The sequence below is a fragment of the Aphelocoma coerulescens genome, chromosome 2 (genome assembly GCF_041296385.1).
Source record: "Aphelocoma coerulescens isolate FSJ_1873_10779 chromosome 2, UR_Acoe_1.0, whole genome shotgun sequence".
In the NCBI taxonomy this organism is placed as follows: Eukaryota; Metazoa; Chordata; class Aves; order Passeriformes; family Corvidae; genus Aphelocoma; species Aphelocoma coerulescens.
Genome location: NC_091015.1, coordinates 140,748,446 through 140,755,709, shown reverse-complemented (window position 1 = coordinate 140,755,709; position 7,264 = coordinate 140,748,446). Strand labels below are relative to the sequence as shown.

The 7,264-nt window shown below is 38.3% G+C and overlaps 1 long non-coding RNA gene across 1 annotated transcript; it reads right to left on the bottom strand.

Annotated features, from left to right (window-relative positions):
- Positions 1 to 717: 717 nt before the first annotated feature.
- LOC138105966 (uncharacterized) lies at positions 718 to 2,425 on the bottom strand. Its single transcript, XR_011148832.1, has 2 exons — positions 2,338 to 2,425; positions 718 to 2,046 (listed from the first exon to the last, which is right to left on the bottom strand). It is a non-coding gene; the product is annotated as an uncharacterized lncRNA (long non-coding RNA).
- Between the last annotated feature and the right edge of the window lie 4,839 nt (positions 2,426 to 7,264).

Here is a 7,264-nt window from a genome sequence, read left to right as displayed (position 1 = left end):
AGAAAGGAAGAAAGGAAGAAAGGAAGAAAGGAAGAAAGGAAGAAAGGAAGAAAGGAAGAAAGGAAGAAAGGAAGAAAGGAAGAAAGGAAGAAAGGAAGAAAGGAAGAAAGGAAGAAAGGAAGAAAGAAAGAAAGAAAGAAAGAAAGAAAGAAAGAAAGAAAGAAAGAAAGGAAAGAAAGAAAGGAAAGAAAGGAAAGAAAGGAAAGAAAGGAAAGAAAGGAAGGAAGGAAGGAAGGAAGGAAGAAAGGAAGAAAGGAAGAAAGGAAGAAAGGAAGAAAGGAAGAAAGGAAGAAAGGAAGAAAGGAAGAAAGGAAGAAAGGAAGAAAGGAAGAAAGGAAGAAAGAAAGAAAGAAAGAAAGAAAGAAAGAAAGAAAGAAAGAAAGAAAGAAAGAAAGAAAGAAAGAAAGAAAGAAAGAGAAAAAGAGAAAATTTGCAAGTAAGAATACCTTTGTCATATTGGAGGTGAATTTGTATGCTGCAAACATTTCAAAAAGCTAAAGAACTGATATATCTCAAACACACTTTTGAAAATTAATGGAAAATGGATCATAAGGATTGTTGACATGTTGAGGTCTGAGCAGCCATGCACATAACCTCTGCAGTGCCTGTGCTTTCAGGGCCCTCAACAGGCTGCATCTCCCACTAAATCCACAACAGTAACAAGTCTTTGTGATCTGTTGTTCTTACGATTTGAAGCACAGAGAATACCTTTAATAACTTTCTTTGGCATCAGTTAATGCTTGTGAGCAGCTTCTCTTTCTTTATTTTCTTTCTTTCTTTCTTTCTCTTTCTTTCTTTTCGTTCTTTCTTTTCCTTCCTTCCTGCCTGCCTGCCTTCCTGGCAGATATGAAGTGGTGAGCAGCACTCAACTACTCTGACAGTGGAGAGAATGACATTCAGAGCAACACAGCCTTTGAGTAAAATTGCCTTTCATCCAAGCTGGGTTTTAGCTTGAAAAGCTGTATTTTTGGAAAAAAAAGGTTGCCTGCCAGCTAACACTCATATTTTTACATATAATGCATACTAGAAAATAAGTCTTCCTTCATGTTCCCTCCAATTTTAAAAGCAGTTATTAAGTCTGTCAGTCCTGGAACAAGGGATTAAAGGGAAATTGTGTGGGCAGATAGGGCCTATGAAATGTGTTGATTAGCAATCTTGGTGAGTTCTGTCCGTGGAACAGGGACAACAATGTGGTCTTGCCTTGACGCATCATGATAAAGTACAGAGAGTTCAGTCACCAGCCATTTCAGCCTTAACTGTGGCTACTGATATTTTAATCATTCCTGCTAATTATGGCTTTGCATTATGTTTATCAGCCCATGATAAGTGGAATAAATAGACCACATTCCCCTTCATGAGCCCTCATGGAGCCATCAGAAGTGAGTAACTTTCGATTGCCAGTATCTGAAAAAGATCAAAGCAAAGTCCTAGAAGCAAAGGAAGGCAAGTCCTGTGATCCTTTCTCAAACACAGCCCCTTTGTATGGGTTTGAGATTTCTACAGTCAACTTTACTTTTTCCAGATGTCCACTAGGCCATTCCTCCCAGAGCAAAGACTGGAATCCAAAGCCAACACACTGGTGCTGTGCTTGAAAGGACAGATTTAGGTCATTGGGAAAAAAAGACTTTTACATGTATACATATTTTTCAGTCCAACAATGATCTTCAAAGAGCTGTGAAAGGCAGAAAAATAAGTGCAGAGATAATGAAAAAGGAGATAATAAATCTTTCTTTAGACCCGCATCTGACTTGCTCTGAGGAAAGCAGTAATGTGGTTGTTTTTTTTGGCACAGAGAGTCTCAGTCTCTTTTGTACATGGAGCCCCTTCTCCTGCCTAGCCAGGTTTAATACCAACAAGACCAGGAAGGTATAATTACAATCAAGCTCCTTCTAATCCAGAGAACAGTGATTTTCATCTTGAATTAGTCTTCCTTTTTTAGTCATAATACTTTGGTTTTGTACAATATTGTGGATCTGAATGACTCCTTACAAGGTCATATAGGAAATTCTTCTTTGTCACAGATTATTTGTCTTGCAAAGAGCCAAACTGTGGAGAGAAGACACATAGAAGAGTTGTCAGTTTGCTGCTCATTGGATTGCTGTGGATTCTTACCTGAAAGCTTTCCTTTTTCTCCTTTGTAAACTCAGACTCTTGACAAGCAAGCAAGTAAACTGCAGGTAAGGGAGTAGTCATGTTTAGCTAGGAGGTTCTTGGTGATTCCCATCAGGAACTGCTCTGTGCTGCAGTACTGACAACAGCAGATAATGTGAATTTTAGCTCATAGGAATGGGATTATAGTCCTAAATCACACAAGAACAAGTTGTGAGAAAAACAGACCTCGTAGATGCCAAGGAGTACTCTCCCATGAAAAGTATTTGAACACACAGAAGAAATGGCTGAGGTCTACAGAAAGCCAAGGATAGACAGTGAGACCAAGTATGTCTCCTGAGAGCTCAGAGTCTGGATTAAAAATGTCCTGTGGAGCTGAAACACCTGGGAGCAGAAAAGCTAAATGAGAGCATTGCTGTCAGCTGTGTGTCACTTGGTGCAGACAGCAAAACCCCAGAGCTGCTTCTGGGGAGGAACTGAGTAGCAGACAGTGCTCAGAGTGGGATTGGAAAACACAGAGGGGAAATGCTGCATCAGTGGTTTCAACTGTGAAGGGCCAAAATGGACCAACAGAGTGCTGAGTTTTCCACAGGCCCTGGACTGACAATTGCAGGAGCTAGTGCAAAGCCAGTAAGTGCTGACCCTTTGGGCTGGATGTGAAGGAGGCTGCCTGTGCCATAGCCAAGTGCACTGGGGACTCCATGGCATTCAATGACAGAGCAAGCTGCTGTAGAAGCTAGGGTGGATGGCAGGACAGTACAGGTTTTCATTGCAAAGGCACAACTCTAGGTGTTCATGGAATAGCCTTTGTTTCTTGGATGTTTCTGTCATCCCATCAAAACCATGTGTTACATGCATTCTTAGTCAAGTGCCAGCTTTTTATATGTGATGATTTTAAATTAAAAATGCTAACCACTACAAACTAGTGTATAGGACATCAAAGTCTAGTTTTCAGTATACACATGTGAATGCCTACTTTAGGCAGAGAAGTACTTAGGATTTTATTTCACTGCTAAAAATTGCTGTGAAAATAAGAATCTGTGGGCTTAGCAGTAAGGTAAGAATCAATATTAGAAATATCTCAATTCAACATGGTAATGAAAATGGGGCATAATAAAAACTTACTCTGAATGCTTTGCTGTTTGGTTTGGGGCACTGATTTCTTTATTACATTGTCATCTCTCTGCACTTTTACTGCAGTACTTACGTTATGTGTCTTACCTCTCTCTTATTTCTGGAAAATTTGTCTTACCTCTCTGTTATTTCTGGAACGTTTCAGTCAATAACAATGGATCACTTTAAATTGTACTTTCCCCTCCACCCCATAAAGGGGAAAATTTTATCCACAGGCAAATATTCCAGCTAAATCACAATTTCTGGATCATGGTGTAGCACATACAACCTATGTCACTTTGGAGTGAAATGCCACTATGCAGAACTTTGCACTACACTTAGCTGTCTTCAGCAGTAGCAGTAGATGTCAAGGTTTATTTTAGGTGAATGCTGAAAAATGGAGAAGCCACACAAGCTTAAGACTGCAAAGGAAGGCTTGGCATAATCCTCACAGAAGGACCAGCTGTTCATAAAATATTTTGTCCTTAGATGACTTATGAAAGTCTGTTTACCTACACAATGGATTTGTGGTGTCTGATATTTTGACAGATGATCAATAATGGATTTGGTAACAATAAATGAAGACTGATAATTACCATGTCAGCTGAGGTGCCTCAGGGCATTTGAGACATCAACAGTAGTGGCCCACAAGTTTTTCAGAAAACCCATGCCCTTCTGAAGGAGCAGCTGAAGACCAAGTGAGAAATTCTAAGGATCTTTAATGATAAAGGACTATCTTTAGGCAAATGAATTGTGTCCAGTGGTATCATTATTAACAATATTGTGTATTTTTGCTTCAGGAAGATATTATATATGCAAAGACATTCTTGCAAGTGTAAAGAAGATGGCACAGCATTCACTTTAAATTCTTATCTGTTAGGAAATTCTGAATAGAGGTTGAAATCTGAAGATAATAACTCAAAAATCTATGTTGCAAATAGAGAAATCTATGTTGCAAATAGAGAACTGCATTTTATTTGGCTATAGCAGAGGAGAAAATCCCAAATTTACAATGCAGCACATGCTGTTGTCTCTCTGCTTGGGTTCCTCTCTGGATACAGTAAGCCCCAAAGACCCTCAGCTTTTTAATATTTCATCATACAGAGTTCAAGCAGACTCAAGTGAACGACTGTGCAGCCTCTGGAGTGCTGTGCCTTCCAGGATGACATTTACTGGCATGGCAGGTCTCCAAGGCTGCTCCCTGAGTAATGTGGAGAACAGGTGCTGTGTTACCTGAATTGGTTTAGCTGTAGTAAAAGCATTTATATCAAAGAGCAAACACTGCTGAATGTCCATAGTCTGGTTTACCTACTGGATAACTTCTTCAAAGACTGTATTGGGAAGCACCTGTTGTTTGAGCACATCCCAGAAGTAAAACCCTCTGTGTACTCTGACAGTAATGATAGCCAGTCCTGCTTTATCGATTACATCTGTAAGACTTATTCTAGGTAGTCCTAAAGTGTTCATCCCTATGTATTTTCACCAGTGTATTTAACATTGTAGGGCATCTAACTGAACACAAGTGGAAAAGACAAAATGGTCTCTAGAAACTGTTGAGTCCAGGTAAAATATCAGCAGGAGATTCTTTGGCAATCTAATTCTCATTTACTTGAAAGGAAAAACTCAGAGAGGCAAAAAGTAAGTTTGATAGTTTGGCTAGCCAGGATTGAGGCAGCTGCTGTCCTATTTGGGACATGAGGTCTCTAGAGCAAAGTCATACTTTTTCCAGCTGTGTTTTGCTTATCCACAGAAAAGGGATACAGATTTGATACACAAATATGAATATAATTTCTAGGGTCAGTGAAAAAATGTGTCAGCTTAGTAGACAGAGCAACAGGTGATCTTCTGGATGCTTTGCAATTTGTCTCTAGCTAGTCTTTGGATGACCGTTGTTTCACCTCTCTAATCTTGTGTAAAACAAATGAAGACACTAAGAAATATGCTTTGAGAACATCAATATATTAGCATGAGGTATTACAGACATGGTAGAATTTAAGAAACTTACATGTTACTATAAAATAAGCTAAATGGAAATACTATAGCCTGTCTTGAGGTCTCCAGGCTCAAGTGCTTTTTGGTGACATTGCTTGTTTGGATGCTGGCTCTGCTCATCAGGAATTATCGTGCCCAGCAGTGTAGTTGATAAGCTGAGTAATGCATCTGAAGAAGGACCAGATGGCCAAATTCTACCCTATATTCCTTTCTGAAGGAATATGTGGCCTAAAAATAGATTAGAAACAGTGGCAGATGTGTAAATAAGTCGTTCTTTGGCATAAACTACCTCAGTCATAATAATTTTCTAGCCCTTTGTACTTTTCTTTACCCCTAGTCTGTGTTTTGGTCAAAGTGAAATGTGATGTGTGGGGAAATGATCTATGACTGTGCTATTCAAGTAACAAGGAAGGAGAAAAGAAACTTCTTGTGTGGCATTAAAGGAGAAATTAAGTGTAGCCCTATATAAGCCCCTGAATTTAAAGACTCTGTTCAAGGCAGTGTTCAAGGTCAGGTTGTATGGGGCTTTGGGCAACCTAATATAGTGGAGGATATCCTTGTGGATGCCAGAGGACTAGGTGGTCTTTGAAGGCCCCTTCTGACCCAAATCACTCCATGATCCTGTGATTCATGCATAAATCTATAGCTTGGGGCTGGTACTCAGAATGTTCAGTTTGTTGTGATGAAACTAATATTGTAGTCGGTGGGACAAAATCCTTTTTTGCACTCAGAGGATGTAGATCCAGAGCAGTCACCTTGTTTTTCACAGAGAAAGAATAGCAGTACAATTTGGGGCAATCAGTTATTAGGATCTGGGACTGCCCTTTAAACACAGCTTATTGATTAACAAAGCTATTTCTGTACCACTTGCTTCATGCTTTTGAGAAATTAAAATTAGGTTGAAAGAATAAATGCAATTTATTGTCTGCTTCCTAAGGATTAATGGTCAAGATTTAATTTGACACTAATCTACATCAGAATAAGATTTTACTATAAGATTACTTCTACTGAGCCCATTTAGTATCATGGCTACTTTAATTAAAAAGGAAATCTCTCAGGAAAAAATGCTACATTGCAACTAAGCACTATTGTTATTGCTGCTATTAATTACATTGTGTCTCAGTTTTTAATAACTCATTACGGTTTATAAAAAATCCATACAAATCATAAAGGAGATGCTAGTTCTGCTATTGCATTTTCTGGAAACTTTTAGATAGAATAACACAACAGTGTATGTGTTATTACAGTTTAGTAGGTCATTCTTCTCCTTTTGGTGCCTACATTATATTTAACTTTTTCGGCCTGCTTCAGAATATTTATTATATAGGCAAAGTAGACCTAATTTTACAAATCTTTATACTGCTTTTTATTTAAACCTTCCCTTTGATAATTCCCAGGATTCAGCCAGTCTATGAGTTTTCAGGACATTTTAGCAGAATTCAGTTATTCAGAGTGAATAACTCTTCACTTTCTGGCAACATAATGAACATCAGTTGAACTATCTGTATTTTTCCATTCTGAGTAGCAATCACCAGCATATTGCACATTCTTATATTTATTTTAGTTCTATTGATAAAAATTAAAAAATGAAAGAACAAACAAAACTGTTTCCATGGCATTCTCTCCCTGTAAGTGGAGAAACTATAAGATTTCCCTGCAATCATGGTGATTTTTACAGTGGTACAGAGAACTGGTCATGTGAATGGCATGGAATATTAGTTATATTTCTTCCAAAGATCTCAGATACTCTGAAGGATGATATGATAAATGTCTTTTTAGAAATCCTTCAGACCTGACTCCCCTTTGTCCTTCAGAATCAAGAATTGTGGACAACCCCCAGTCATAATTGAAGTAAGATGTCCACAGGCACAAAAAAAGTCTTTGACTATAAAATCTAAAAAGTTCTATTTTTCAGTACTGTTCCATGTCAAGCTTAAATTAGGCCAATAGGAACATAGAATGAGCAAATAGGGAGTTGTTCAAATAACGCAACAACTTTGAAAACTTTGTTTATCCAGTCAATGGAGGTTTTTATTTGACATAGACTCTT